This window comes from Argiope bruennichi, chromosome 8 (assembly GCF_947563725.1).
Source record: "Argiope bruennichi chromosome 8, qqArgBrue1.1, whole genome shotgun sequence".
NCBI classification, from domain to species: Eukaryota; Metazoa; Arthropoda; class Arachnida; order Araneae; family Araneidae; genus Argiope; species Argiope bruennichi.
Genome location: NC_079158.1, coordinates 101071751 through 101088775, shown reverse-complemented (window position 1 = coordinate 101088775; position 17025 = coordinate 101071751). Strand labels below are relative to the sequence as shown.

At 27.4% G+C, this 17025-nt stretch overlaps 1 long non-coding RNA gene across 1 annotated transcript in view; it reads left to right on the top strand.

Moving 5' to 3' along the window:
- LOC129980851 (uncharacterized) overlaps nt 1–14585 on the top strand; it is a 44641-nt gene extending 30056 nt beyond the window's left edge. Inside the window, exons 3-5 of the long non-coding RNA XR_008785265.1 lie at nt 1981–2063; nt 10387–10496; nt 13530–14585. This is a non-coding gene — a long non-coding RNA (uncharacterized LOC129980851). The remainder of the gene's footprint in view (nt 1–1980; nt 2064–10386; nt 10497–13529) is intronic.
- Nucleotides 14586–17025: the final 2440 nt, after the last annotated feature.

Below are 17025 nucleotides of genomic sequence, written 5' to 3'. Positions count from 1 at the left end.
ATTAATGATTGGATAATATTTTAATAAAACGGTTAATAAGAATTTAAACAAAAAAAAATCTGAAATTCGAAGGGAAAACAGCCCGCAAGTATTGCAGTCAATGATAACCGTATTACTCCTACGATTGATACAAGAACAAAATATATTTTGAGAAAATGCATCGCATGTCATTAAATAGCAATGGAAATGCTAAATATTTCTTCGTTTCAATCCTACACGAAAAAAGGGTAAACGTACAAGATCAATCAAAAGAGTCATTCTCAATAAGAAGTAAATGAAAATTTCCTTTTTTAATAATAAGTAATTGGACAAAATTTTCTCGGCATTCTGATGCGCGTCTTATTTATTCCTTTTTCTTTTTTTTTTTTTTTAAGTAACGTCTTCTTTTTAAGAACCGTATTATGATTAAGTATTTTAAATTTCAGATAACCGCAAAACATTTATAAAAATTATTTTCATTTCTGTAGGATGAATGAATTAAATTAAAACAATGAATTAAAATCATCAAGAAAAATGTCATTATTTGAATTAAAAAAAAAACTTACAAAAATTACCATGTGGCCATATTAACAGTATTGCCAGTACTTTTATAGGTACAATAATATTATTTACATAGGTTTTCTAAATATCTAACTGCTTTTATAATTTTGATAATATACCCCTAAAAATGAGTTTAAAGTGGCGCTTTTGAATATAGAGAAGCTTTCTCAATTTACGATCAACAACGATGAACTATCGAATAACGATATGCTTTCATAAAAAAGAAAATCAGATTAGAAATTCTGACGTACCCAATTTTTAGGAAACATTAAAATTCGGAGAAATTTTTAAAAAATCGAGGTTTCTATGAGGTATATGTTCTCTTTGCTTTCGATATGTCTGAAATTTAAAAATAAATAAAGCAATGTTGAAACAATTTTCAAAAAATAATGCCCTAAAATATATGAAAAAATAAAAGGCAAAGAATTAGTTTCATGTTAAAATACTAGAACAAGAATTTTAACAAGTAATAATGATAAATTTAGCAACAGCAAACTTAAAGCTACTATTTAATTACAGCAAATTCATCTCGGTTTCAAGATTCATTTTAGTAAATATATTTATATTGATCAGAAACCACCAAAAATTTAAACAGCGACATTGTCAGAGCCATGTTATTTGATGTATAATATAAATTTTTTATTCGCTCCTAGTCTTGAATGACTATTTGAACATAATTTCATGATAGTCTTTCACTTCCTCATCACATTCGACATTAAAAGAATATCACGAATGTCTTAAAGTATTGTTTCCATAATATATTGACCTGCTTAAAATTCGTGCACAAACATCTAACCTTTCCTCTTTCTTACCCTAACCAGTGAACATACAAAAGTAGATTTCAAAATGCAAAAATTTCCATATTTGTGCATTAAAATATCTGATGAAATTAATTTTGAAAAAAAATAACGAAAATATTTCACAAAAACAAAAAGCAAAGTTTTGTTTGGATATTAAATTATTTAGCATCTGTTTACTTTCTCCTAATTGTTGGTTTAGGAATAAATAGGTTCTTATAATGTATTATGGTAGACAACATCATCATGTTGGTACAAAATAAATCCTTGCATATTGTATGTCAACATACATGGCATTGAATGTTTCAAAAATTATTATTGCAATAAAATAATTTATTATTATTGCAATAACATATTTAATCAAAATTTATTATGTTACGAAATAATAATTTAAGTGAGTCGGACGAATTTGAGAATGCCATGTTTTGCAGCTTAAAGTTTTGTTGTGTCTGTTTATTTCTATTCAAAGAACTTTACATTTTTTTAATAATCAAAATTTATTATGTTACGAAATAATAATTTATGTGAGTCGGACTAACTTGAGAATACCATGTTTTGCAGTTTAAAGTTTTGTTGTATCTGTTTATTTCTATTCAAAGAACTTTACATTTTTTTAATACATGTATTTCTTTGATTTTTTCAGATAAATTAGAAAAATCAGGGGGGAAAAGGATAGATACGGAATATGTGAAACAGAGAACTGAAAAGAATTACGTATTGAAAATGGTAATTATTCTCATTTACTTGCAACAGATTATATTATTTAAAAAAATTATTATTTTAAGAATATTGAAAATTTTGACACCAATTCTATAGTGATATAAAAGTTCATATGATTGATTATCATGTAGTAAATTAAGTTTTCATTTACAAAACATAATGAAAGAACATAATATCATTTACAAAATATAATAACAAAAATGACATATACTTAATTTTATATGATAGACTTTATATTTATTATTGAATATAGCGTTTATCACTCACAAAGCTATAAAAAATTTTTTATTCTCACACTTTTAAATGCACATTATTATATGCATCACACAATTAATTCTTGATGTTTATAGCAATTTATTTTAAATACTTTTTTTTTGTAGTCTTTATCTTTACAGTAAAAAAAATCTTCAAATGATTAGTTTCATGAAATCTCTATAAATTAAGTCACTTGAATTATTAGTTTACAAAACGCTTAAGGATGTTGGATTTCTTTTTTCCTTTTACAATTTTAAACAAAGGAGGGAAAAAAAAAAAGCAGAAAGATCCGAAACCGGTCGCCGTTAAGAAATGAAGGCAAATAAATAATGGAAAGGAAATCACTTTGAATAAAGTGCCGGACAAGACTAATACATCAACCACAATCTCTTTGAGACAGATTTATACAAGAAATTATCCCAGGGGTATCTTCATTCATCTATTTTGTCAGGAAGATAAATTTTCCAGTGTCTCGTTCTGCCCTTCTGATGAATTTAGCCGGAAGATGAAAAACAGAACTTTTAGAAAAAGACGGAGGGAAGAAAAAAAAAAAAAACTTTAACAAACGCCTTTCTTTTCGTTTTGAAGAGCTTCGCCAATACCTCTTCAGGATTTTCGCAAAAAAAAAAAAAAAAAAAAAAAATAACAGCAATGTTGTGATGAATGGTCGAAATCGGAAAAGCAGGCCTCCTTCGACAAAGATGAATGCTTGGCCTGGCGCCAATAGAGCGGGCCTCCAAATCTTTCATGGCAAAAAGAACGGGGGTTAAGGAAGTTTTTAAGGAATAATTTCCTTTGTGTTGTTCTTGCGTTTTTATGGCCATCCCTCATCAGAATGGATATTCAGTATCCGAAAAAGCAAAGATTGTGCTGGGAACGGGAGGTGTCATAAATTTCCAAAAAATAGCAGAAAATGGATGCTCAATGTAATCTGATGAAGTATGATTTATGACAAGTTGTTTCATGAGAGAACACACTAGATTAAATGATTTCCCTCACTACTGGAGGGGTAAAAACTAAAGGGTAGTCTGCGAACACTGAAAATGTTTTAAAAAATATTTATACAAAAATCTCTCTGCAGCTTAAACCTTTTCAAGCATGTCCATTCATACTATTGAAGATTTTTTGATAAGAATCGAAATTTTTTAAAAGGAAGTTAAGCAACATGTCCTTAACCTTGTCTGTCTCTTTTCCCTCTCAGAGCTAAAATTTTTCTAACTTTCTCACACATACATAAGAAATAAACTTTCCTTGATAGGAATCTCTATGAGAAAATAAAGAACTTAAGCAAAAAAAAAATATCCCTATTCTTCGTTGTTTAATTATAGATTACCAGAAACGTTTCGAAATCGAGATTAGGAAAATATAAGATGAAATCTTTTTTTTTATTGATAAATTTTTATACCTATTCATGTGGAAACAATAATTTAAAAAAAAATCGATTTATAACAGCTAGAAAGGTATTTGATGATGCAATTTCATTTTGCAAATTTCTGTATGCAATATCCTTTTATTAATTGGGATTTGATTTGCAATGAATTGATTGAAAAGTGAAGATTTAACGGCATTTCATGGAAATAAGTAATTCTTGTGGTGTCGCTTCCATTTTATATAATCAATATTATTATAATTGTTCGGTTCATGATTATAATAATAAATATATAATTATCACTGAATAGATATAAATCGCCATGTTAATTAATATACCATTAAAATAGCAAGTTCCGTGATCAATATAAATCTAATAAGCAATATTTTTTTATTTGAATTAAAAATTTGTATATTTGCATGATTTTTAAATAAATAAAAATATCAAAATTATTATCATAGTAATTTTTTAATTATATTTAATGCTTTTCAACATACGGTTTAGGAAAGTTAAATGGGAATTAAAAATTGCAAACGATTAAATTTTTATATAAATCTATTCTATTTATTATGAGCGGAAAATCTCATTAATAATACATAATCAATCAGTTTCACGTCCTTTTCACTTAATAAAAATAAATTAAGATAAAAGCTCTGAAATTATATCTTCAATATATTTTTTAATAACTATAAATAATAAAAAAAAGAACATTCATTCTTAAATGGCATTATATTAAATAAACTATACTTTAAAAAAAAACTGTAAAAATTATAAATCAAAATACACAATTACTGTTTCTACTGAATCTAAATTATTAAAAAACGCTGGAATATTAATAGAAAAAATTCTGCTACATAACCAAAATAAAGTATCTTAATTTAAAAGAGAAATGTTTTTCGACTGTTGAGAAATGTGGAATAATTCCAAATTCAAATTTCAATATTACTGTGTATGTGTATACATCATTTTCAAAAAGCAGCTGCATAATAAAATATTAAATAAAATACATTACTTGTGATGTTAAATACATCAACTTTAACAGAAATAACAGATAATTTATTAAAGGAAATTGTAATTTTTCTATCGCAATTCGTTTCAGAACAATTAAATTAAACACTCTGCCATCATTTTTACGTCGCAGAAATGTTTCGAGTTATGCTATTTTTGTCAAAAACTTTGGCGGCGAACCCCTTAATTAAATTACAAACAAGAAGGTTGAAGCATTCAAAAAAATTTAATAACAGAGAATTAAATAAAATATTTATGTAGAAAATTATAGTTAAATCTATTGAAAAAAGATTTTCGTCATTTGACTTTGAGCGCAAGAGTTGAAAAACAGGAAGGCTGCGTTTTTGCTTATCTAATAACCTACCTATTTTTGTGATTTACTCAGAAACTCCAATTAGGTCTCCAGTTTAAAGCTTTAAAAACTCAGAATTAGATGGATAGTCATCTTCGGGCCAGTCAAATGGTTTGTAATCACATATTTATGAATTATTTAGTGCAGGATTATTTAGTACGTTTGTCTACAAATTAAATTTTGCAAAATTACTATATAATACGACAAAGCATGTAGCTTAGGGTCTTCTTTTAAAAATCCATTGTAATTTTCTTGATCATCTATGTGACATTCAGTCGTTTTAAGATCTAAAAGTTTAACTTGAACTAGAAGCTGAACATTTCATTTCTGAAATTTTCATTCATTCAAAATTTATAAGCTTTTATTCTATTTTAAGTGAAAATCTACATTTAAATTTTATTTTTAATGGAAATTATTTGAAATGAATTCTTAAAATGCTCCAGAAAATTTTCTGAAAAAGAAAAAATATCTAATAATAATCGCCTTATTGCTTAAACTAACAGTAAATTTAGCGCTCTAAATTCAATAAACAAGTATTACAGATTTTCCAAGAATTTTTTTTAAAGTGTTCTGATTTAGAGTAGTATTTAAAACTAACATGCTAAAAGATCGACAATATCTTGATTTACTTTTTCCAACGGTATTCTAATCACTTCAGAGCTCTATATCCACAACAATTTAAATAATCTTGTACAGACGATAATTTAGAATGATAATAAGCATGCTTATATAAGACAGTATTTCGAAAAAAGAATATAAGAATCCATATTTCCAATAAAAGTAGCGTTAATCCATGTTTCAAATAAAAGTAACGTTACCAATGTAGAGACATGTTGCCATTTCAGCGTTAAGATATACTTAGAATAGCTCCCAACCACTTATGTTAAGCCACAGAATGCCAACCACAGAATGTTAAAAGTAGAATATTCTGTTGTTACGTCTGATGAAATTTATTTAGGTAGTATCTGACTTACAATAATTTTTAGACAACTACTAAGAAGCCATTTTCTCTTAAGAAGCTGAAACTATTCTGGAATCTAATCTGAGTTTCTGTTCCTAGAATGTTACTGTCAATATTTACCTTTATAAAACAAACTGAAATGACTCAGTACAGTAATTAGGAATCGCGTTAATTGAACACAATTCATAGAATACATGTTTATTTTATCATTAGTTTATTTGAACTTTGCTAACATAAATATATGCTTACACAACTTGCTTATGGCTGAAATTTACTTTTATAAAACAAACTAAATGGCTCAGTCCTGTAATAAGGAATCGCGTTAATTGAACAAAATCCCAAGAATAAATTTTTCTTTCACCATCAGTTTATTTGAACTTTTCTAACATCAACATAAGCTTACACAGCTTGCTTACGGCTGAAATTTACCTTTAAAAAACAAACTGAAATGGCTCAGTCCTGTAATTAGGAATCACGTTAATTGAAAAAAATCCCAAGAATAAATATTTCTTTCACCATCAGTTTATTTGAATTTTGCTAACATCAATATGTGCTTTCACAACTTGCTTTTGGCTGAAATATCAATACATAAGCCACAAAAAATAAACAGCATCTAAAGAGAAGGTTCGTACACATCTGGAAGCATGGGAGAGTTCAAAATGCGGCTGGAGAGTTTTACACGCTATCTTTGCACACTCAGCTGCCTTAAGGAATTACAATGCTCAGAGCAAAAAAAGCGACCAGCTGTTATTTATTCTCTGTTTTTCTTTTTCTCAGTGTGCGACAGCTACTTACTGAAAAAAAAGCAAATAAAATTTTGGCGTCGTTTCTGTTTGCTTTCACAGAGAAAAGATATATATGGCAGCTTAGTCTGAATTTTTTACTTTGGTGGCCATAATAACTCCGATATATTTTATCTAACTTTAATACATTCGCGTTATCTATAATCGTCACATAAAAAACCTGATTGCGGCATGCTACACCTTACTTACATCAATATATGTCACTCTGAAGAGATATTGCAGACCTACCTTGGCTAGAAAAGGCGAGTGACAAGGTTGGCAGAGTTTTCAAATTTGGCGATGTTTTTTGCCATTTCACATTTCGAAACCTACCGCACGGCATATCGATTTAGGCGTAGTGAAGGAAACAATTTTCACAAAAATTTAAGAAATTCTTCAGAAAAATAGAAGTTTTTGTTATATTTAAAAATAACTTTTTAACTGAAATTTAAAAAATAAAATGAATGTTTTTAATATGTATAAAATGGAAGCAAAAAACATTCTGACAACATAAAATGCCTATAAAAAGAATTATATTTTTCGAAAGAAATAATATAAATAAAAATGTGAAGCATAAATTTTAAGTAAAAACTTTCGCATTATCGAATTTTGAATTATTTTGCACACTACATTATGTATACTCAAAGAAACTGCAATTAATTTTTGAAAATTAATATCAGAATTGTGTAGTACTCAAATTTCAAGTATATTATTGAAACGAGAAAAAAGTTATATTTAATAACCAAAGATGTCTCCCTCCCTGGAAATATTTTTTTTTCCCGTTAAACATTCATGCATCGTTAATTGTTTAATTTTTCTGATATCTATCCATTCTAAAATATACTCATGATTATATTAAAACATAATGCAAAAATATCGCAAAGAATGAATTAAAAAATAATTTAAAATACATCAAGTTTTAAAACTTATATTTTATGCTCATTGATAGATGTTTTAGACGTATTTGCAGATAATCTGAATTCTGAAAATTACTCAACTTTCAAGTACATTAGTAAAACGAGAAAAAAAATTATTGCAAATCAAAACATTCTTCTTTAAAAACAATATTAAATTCAAATATTGATTCCATCTTTCCAACACAAAGTACGGTTCTGAAATTCCGTTCCCTAGTGAAATTCCCTTTTCTGAAAAGAAAGCTATACTGTAATAATAATAAAAATTATTAATTGATTCTATTGCCATGCTATTGTTAAGTAACCAGAAGGAATTAATATATATAATAAATCCCATTAGATTTGTTTTAGAAATTTAACTTTTCTTTTGCATATCTTCGCATAAAAAAATATTAAACTTTGTCATTTCTTCTCAACTGAAATTTAAGGACTACAATTATGTATTGTACATAATTTTATAAATATTTTAAATTTCAGTTATAAAATATTTTTTCTATCAATGAAATATTCCAAATGATAATAAAATTATTACGTGTCCTAAAATGAAAATAACGTTTTACGAACTACGGTACTGATATTCCGTTCGAAATAATATTATTCCTTTGCCATAAAATTAAGTTATACAGCAATAAAAAAAATTAAATTAATTGCTTCTACTGCTGTACTTTTTTAAGCAACTAGGAGAAATTAATAAATATAATAAAAACCCAACAGTTCTGCTTTAGAAATTTAATATTTAGTCTGAAACTCTTAGAGGAAGAAATATTAAACTCTGCCATTTCTTCTTAACTACAATCTTTTATAAAATGACTTTGACCAGACAGAAATGACCAGACAGTTTTGGCGAAGATAGAATTGGCCGTTATTCAAGAAACTGACAAGAAAGAAACGGGAGGGGGGTTATGGGGTTGGAGAGTTCTTGTTTAATTAATGCAGCAACCCTGTGCAGTGAGTGGAATTGCCTACAGAGAGATCCTAATCTCCTTCACCTCTAAAAGATGGCGCATCTGTGGGACGCCGTTCGTCTTTTTACAAAAATCCAGGGGGAATACAGGGCGGCCTACTCGCTTTCACAAAGAGGAAAGGGGGGATTAAGGGGTTCTCCCATCCCTGATATATGCGCCGAATATTTAATGCGATCCCTGCTTACGTATGCGTCTCCATGTGCTTGCTAAAAGAAGAAAAAAACATAAATCTCGATAACAGTTCATCTTCAGTTTTCAGTTAAAACAATTTATCTGTAGCTTATAGGTGTTTAAATAACTATAAAACTATCAAAGGAAAAAAAAACTATGAAAGATAGAGCTAGTCATAAAGATCGGTCTCTTTTGTTGTGCTCAGGTAGTTGTGTCAAATTGCAATTAAAAGCAATTGTTGAAGACCTTAATGTGTCGCTAAATGGATGTTCACACAATGTTTGTTAATAATTCAGCAAATAGTAATTTTTTTTAAAGCAATTCTTAGCATGTACCCTTTGATCGTTGCAATCGAAGTCATTATAAATGATTCGACGAAGAATTACCAAATTAATTACTAAAGATAGAATTAATTTGATATCGATACAAAAAAAAATGCTTGAGAAACATTTTAAAATGTTAATAATCAATGGTTCTTCATATTTTAATAGAGTGTCCACAATTTAATAATCAACATATCCGCCGCTTTCAATCTCCCTACATCAAAAAGGGCATTCTTCTTTAAGTTCTTCGTCTGCATTTTTGTAAAATTAATTGGCTTTTGTTTTTGGAACCGATTTTTAATTTGTTTTCAAAGTTGTATTTTAAATTGCAACTACCTTCAGTAGAGTTTATAGGTTGACAAGTTCTGGAAAATGACATAATTTAGAAATAAACTTTTAAAATAAGTTTGTTTCTAAGTTTTAAAATAAGTTAAAATAAAACTCTCACTATATATTTGGTGCAGCTTAATCGAAAATGATTTTGGAGCCAATAAACTCCATCAAACCAAACCAGAAAGGCATTTACAGTTAAAACAAATTACATCAAGAGTTTCATAAAAAATAATGAAACTCTTGTTATTGCAACATTGAGAGAGAAAATCCAAAGAGAAAGTAAATTTTAAATTGAGCGTAATAACACACAGATGAAGATATATAATTTAATGAGGATCAAGTCATTTTTTTTCTTAAATTTAATTGTTTCACATCTTGTGACAAAATCGACTTCTGATTGATATTCTTTGTTACTTTTTTTTAAAAATAATCACATTGAAAATTTTATTTACTTAATAAAATATTAGTTGTTGAAATTCATCGCAATAATGAATATAAATAGTGTCAAAATGCACGATATATTTTTACAAGAAATAATTCTACGCAAGTATAGTTCTTTATATTAACATCTTTCATGTACTTTATAGTTTTCTTAAAAATAATCAATGTCGCTCTTTTATTTTCAGCGAAAACGAAACTCGTTACAAATAATAAAGCCTATAGACAAAAAAATTAAAGAAATAATGACAAGACTATCTAGTGGTTATCAGCAATAATTTTATAGGTATTGTAAAAAATATTAAACGTTAAAGTTCGTTGTAATAATGAATATAAATAATGTCAAAATGCAAAAAAAAAAAAAAAAAAAAAAAAAAAAAAAAAAAATCGATAAGTATACTGCTTTAAGCTCAGACTTCATGTACTTAAAATAATCAATGTTGCTGTTTTGTTTACAGAGGAAATGGAACAATAATGGCTCCTTACAAATGCTAAAACCATTAGGCAGGAAACTGACGAACTCAATTTTTACAAGACAATCTATTGGTTAACAGTAATAATTTTGTAGGTAATGTATAATTTGAATTCATATTTAAGGCATCAACTGATTGTTATATAGAATTTTAATAAGTTGCTTCGAGTGTATTTAATGTAAACAAATATATAATGAAGCTTATTCAACTGCAATATATGCCATAAATCACTATATTAGAGGTATTTTAAGTGGCTGTTGGATGCTGACGATATAAACAAATCATTTCAGGTTTTAAAAAAATTGCTGCACAAAACCATAAAACAAAATTTACAATTTCATGAAAGCAATATGTATAATTTTATACCATTGTTATGATAATTATAGCGATTTATGTCCTGCCAAGTGAAACCAAGAGAGCATAGTGTGAGTGAAGACTTTACTGCTGCTAAAAAAGTCCTGTAGGTCTAAGCGAAAAGAAGAAGTGTACGCATAAATAACTCTGTTTCCAAGATCAACAGTTCTTTATTCTTTTAAAATCTTATATAACGGGTACGAAATGTCACTGTGTGTCGTTTGAGGATCTAAAGATCAAGAGTAAGCCAATTCACAATTCTTCTTACTGTATACTTTTTCAACATGAAATTGATTGACCCTGCTTAGTGGAATAGCCTCCTTTCTTTTATACCAACCAATGCTTTATAAGCTTCTACAGCTATAAGTCATTCATGTATAAAAGTATTTCCAGCTTTCTAATTATCTCTGGAAATTAAAAATAAAATAAAATTTTTACAGCTCTTACAATATTTATAAATATAGTATATTTAATAATAATATTTAAGTCTTTCTCTATTCACAGTCCTTTGTGGCCTTGATTGTAGCATAGATTCTATTATAGTATCAATTTTTACAAATCTACTTAAAATGCCATGAGTATAACCAAATAATTATATAAAATATTTCCTTTATAAAAATAAAAATATTTACAAAATTTGGTAGAAAATTATACTATTGATTAAAGCTCCATTTGATACGTTAAAATGATTATTTTTGAAAAAATACACTTTCTTTTTTTAAAAAGCAGACTTTCAAGGAAATTGGAATATTTCAACGAAATCACGACAAATCCATTTGCCGTGTTTTAGTTGAATTAAATACAATTTTCTTAACAAATAAAGAAGAAAAAATCCCAGCAAAACAAGCATTATTCTCGATGTCTGATTTTCTAATGAATTAAAAACTATTTTTATACCAAGAGTAATTATAATCTGGTTCTTTCACATAAAAATGACCGAAAGTAAAAGTTTAGAAAACATATCTAGTCGTTCTGAACGTTTATTAACAACAAATTAAATATATAATCTATTAGCCTCTTATACAGATTTTCCTATTAAAAAGATATTCTAAGAAGTTAAATCAAATAAATTTACTTTATTGTAAACATTAGAATTCATCTTGGTCCCTGCTAAAAAATCTTGCATATTTTCCTCATAAAATAATTTATCATCTTTTCCGTTAGATAACAGAAAAATAAATCCCTATAAGTTGGATATAAACTTTTAACTAAATAGGAGATATAATATGGAGATTTCATTATATGCTAAATAGAAAAATTAACAATCTAATAATGATAACAATAGTATGTAAAATTTATGTAAATATGTTATATATTTGTCTGTAAAAAATATATATTTGTTGTAAAAAATATATTACTATAAATATTAATCAATATTATCAACGTTTTTTTTAAATTTATTTTTCTTTTTGATAGTTCTGTGAATCCTCTTTACAATTACTTTTACATAAATTATTTACATTGAAGAAATCAAAATCAATGTTTTTAGTAGTGATGCCGTATTTCAACTAACTTTCAAAAGTATGAATGCTGATAATAGCGCATCTTCGCAAATTAAGAGGCAATTTTCCACGGGCTTAACAAAATGAATGAAATATATTTTGTATTTAAAATTATGAAAAATCCTTTCTTTTAGTGAACTTAGAAAAGGCTTTTAATTGATACAATACAATTTTTATTTGATACAATAATGATATTTTTCAGAAACGTTATTTAGTTGAAAATGGTTTAATTTGTAAATCCAGCTTTCATAAAATTCCAAAATTATAATAAACAGGAACAAATTTATTTAATCATCAGTTATATAAATTAATTACTAGAACGACAACTGAAAAACCTCAAATAAATATAGAACATAAAAAATACTTCAGAAAAGAAATCCTATTAATATATTTGAAAGTTATCATTAATGGTTTGTCGTTGATAGTGCGGATAAGAAGCTTATTTGCTTACAATATTATCAAAGTTATACTACACATCTATGTTTATTTAAAAAAGACATTTAACAATTTACGATTAATAAAAGACTTGTTTTAACTGCCCAAGAAACAGATAATAATACGCAAATTCCAAGAGCATTGAAAAAACTGTCATGAACAGAATTAGGCTTTTAAAAAGTATCAAAATTTAATTGAATACGATATCTTAAACAAAAGCTAGCAAAATATTTTTTCTAAACACAGCAACTCTTAACCTAACGACACACATATCTAAATTACTTTATAACTCATCATTAACCCGTTATTGGACATAACACGATTTTAAAGAACTTTATTTTCCTTAAATAAAATTTCATAAAGTGCTTTTATTACGATATTTAGAAACTAAAACTTTAAAATTCATCTTCATAATGAATCCCATCCATAAAAGCCCAAAACAAAAATGGCCTGCTGCCGTCCTGAACAGAAAAGTCAGAAAAGAGAGAAAATTTTTCTAATTAGCGTCCTCATGAAAAGCGCCCGTTCGCTGGGAGGCGCAATTAGCGATATGTTGACGGAGAAGCATCACGGTATCGATCACCATTGAAGGAGAAAGAAGATCACCTCGTGCTTTAATTAAGGGAGTGTGGTGCTAAGGGATCCATAAATTAGTCCGGCAGCTTCTCCCAAACTCATCTGAGTGGAGTCGCCCGGCCGAACCAATTCTGGAAACGAAGAATAAAATATCAGCTTTTTTTTCTTTTTGGACGTATATATCTGCTGTTCCGCAATAGTGCTTGCTGCTTATGAGATATCTGCTGCAAGCGTCATGTTCTCTCTTTCTCTTTTTGACAGGCGCCATCTTGGAGAAGGAGGCTCGACCCTGCACCTGAGTCCACGGCAGTTGTTGTTCACCGACGCCAAATTTAATTACGGGAGATCGATTTCTGTCCCTGGTTCCTTCCTAGGGGATGTCATCGGAGACCTGCAACGATGAAGATGAATTATATATTGACAAGAGCGTTGAGAATGGAGACTTCGGAGCGGAATGGAAATAATGCTGTATCAAATTATGGACTGAAATAGTCATTACGTCTGTTAAAACAAAATATTGTTGCATCACAGTAGAACCTCACTCATTTGCAGCAATTAAATAGGAATCAGATTGAAATGTATATGCAGAAATCCATCTGATAGACTGTATGAAGTTCAGAAATCAAATAAAAAATATATCATGGAAAAAATTTAATTCTAATTCATGAAAGTTTGGCAGACATAAAGTATATAAAATAGTTAATATATTAAAACAATCAGGCCGAGAGTCATTTTTTTTTGGTGGGTCACGTTAAGATCTTGAATGTATAGCTATCTTCCCACAAATGTGATGCTGACTTTAAATCTCCATTAAGCCATAAGTTTTTTTTATATAAAATTGCATTTAATGATTTCTATTTCTTTCACAAAAATTCCTTTTTTGTTCCATAAAACTTCCTTCAGAAAAAATGTATGGAATAATATTTATTTCCCAAGGATTACAAGTATCTGTTTCTAAAAAAATTGTTACATTGTTTAAAAATTCGGGAATTTCCGCAGTAAGTATATATGTATATATATTCCCTAGATCGATCAGGATAATTCAATATTCGAATAATATGACTTCGAATGACTGAAACTCTACTATAAATGTAAAATTTCAGTAGGATTAAGGTGTATTGAACGAGATCAATGTATGCACGAAACAGATTTACGACATAAATGCTAACATTTTAAATCATAGAATGATTTAATTGTCTGTATTTTTAGACTACCATATGATCTGAAATGTACATCAACTATCTGTAATATCTAATTCAAACAAGGGCTTATTTAAATATTTCTTTCAGCGAAATTAATTTATTCATTTTTCTACAATTCTACTCGATTAAATTTTTTTATTTTTTATTTTTTACAAAATAGTATCTTTACAAGCAATTGGATATTGTGATTATTCTGCCATAAGGAGAAAATGGTTATCAGTTGTACGATTCCATATCTTTTTTTTTAAATCAAGAGCAGTATTCATAAGAAATTTTTAAAAATCGTTGTTTTGATGCAGTATCACAATTAAAAGGAAACAAAAAATACTGCCACTTTTTTTTTTAAAAGAAAATATCAGAAAGTGACGAGACAAATTGTCCAACAGTTGTACAGTTTTGAAAATGCAACTAGAAGAAATCACTTTTGTAATATTTAAACTAAATTAGAGAAAAAAAAAATATATAAAACTTTTGCAAATATAACAGTCATCAAATATCATTAATATTATGAGTATCAATTAAGGAAAACATTTTCCACTCAAGGAATTACGATAACGAACTAGTATTATAATTTACACTATAATTTACAACATTCATTCAATATAAATTAAAAATTGATTCAATTTTATTTAAACATGGAAAGGCTCTGAATTAATTCAAGAACAAACATGGCAACTGAGAAAGTGCTATATAATCATTAGTAAATACTAAACTAAATAGCAATTTTGAGCAATAAATATGGAACTAAGACATCATGTTTTCAAAAACGAATGGTTTTATCACTGTCACACTGCTGACCTTTGGCTTTTTCCCACAAGGTATCTGACCAGTGGCCAGAATGGCGAAAGCATTTTCTTGAATAGATAGCCTATCACAAGGAGGCGGTCCTATAAATGACACTTTTACAATCCTTTCCAACCCCCACCGTTTCACGCCGGGTGTTATGTCTTCATTTGGGGAATACGTCACTCCAGAAATTCCAGGCTAAAAAAATGTTTGGATAAGAACAGGTGATTCCGTGCTGATTTGGATTATGAATTAATAAATATTAATCTTATGAAATGGTATTTATGTCGTAAGTCGTTTCAATTTTCCTTGTATGTGTCTCTTATTGTTTTAAAACAATTTTTTTTTCTTTTTAATTTTTGAATCTATGTTTCCGTTGATTTATTTCAATATATATTTTCAATTAATATTTTGACCAAAAGAACGTGATATTTATTATCTTGAATCAAACGGCAATTTTCATTTTTAATGAAATTTTACTTTTATATAAGATTTTATGCTAAAATTTCACCACAACCATTTATATAATTTCATCTATAATATCTATATAAATGATGAATTATATACTTATGAATGTCTATATTTGTAGTTTTTTCTAGATATATATATGTATTTACAGAAAATATTTTATTGTACTTTTGTATTTATTATAGAAATGTGCTTTGTTTATACTCGTGTTTATTTCCATCCTTCATTTATTTTAAAATGTTTGATATATATATAATCTATTTTCAAATATTAATTTGTATGCAGTTATACATTCGAGAAATGACTATCATTTTTTAAATTTTGTGTTCATGATAGAATGTGTATAACTTCTCTTGGACTTATGACTACAAAAAAATAAAACTAATTTAAAATTGAATTTTTGTTGATACTTCTTACTGTTCAATGCAAATTATGCATTTTTTCATAAATGAAGTTATAATGCTAGCATGAAATAGTATTGAAAACCTAATTCCTATCTTAAGACCCAGTCAGTGTTGTCCTACTTATCTTGGAAAAAGGGAACAGTTGCAATTTTGCACTGTAGATACTGATAATATAAGAGTTAATTGTTTTTAGAAATTGAAGTATTAGATTTGTTTTTGTTTTTGCTTGAACTGCTTTATATGCTGTGTATCTGTTACGTCCAAAAATTACCTATGAGTTGCTTCTCTTTTCCAAAACAATTTTATCAAATTACTTTCTGCATCGCGAATAAAAAATAATTGCAAAAAGAAAGCATTGTTTCATTTTACTATAAAAAATTTAGTTTTATAAATACAATTATAAATTAAATTAGTTAATTATTTAAAATAATCATAATTATTTAGATATAATTATTAACATAATTTTAATTATTTGGAAATTTATTTATATTTTTCACGTCTGGAAAAGCGGTGAGAAAAGAAACCAGTGAATTGCAATCGGTAAGTCTTTATTTTAGTCTCTTTTATTTGATCAAGCAATTAGTTATGATTTTCACACATTTCATTAATAATTTTTTTGCACATGGACAAAACGCAGTTCATACAGTCGTATTTTGTAACACTATATAGTTGTATTTTGTTTCTTGTATACATTTGTAATACAAGAAATTATAAATTTGACATTTAAAATACATCCTAAATCGAGTATTTTAATAGCATTTTGAGATTATTTATAATGGCAGATATTTTGTAATTTATTATTATTATATTATCCCATATTTCACACAATTGTATAAATTGTTGTATTAAATTCAATAATATGACTATTATTAATTTCACGAAAAAATTTAGCTTTCA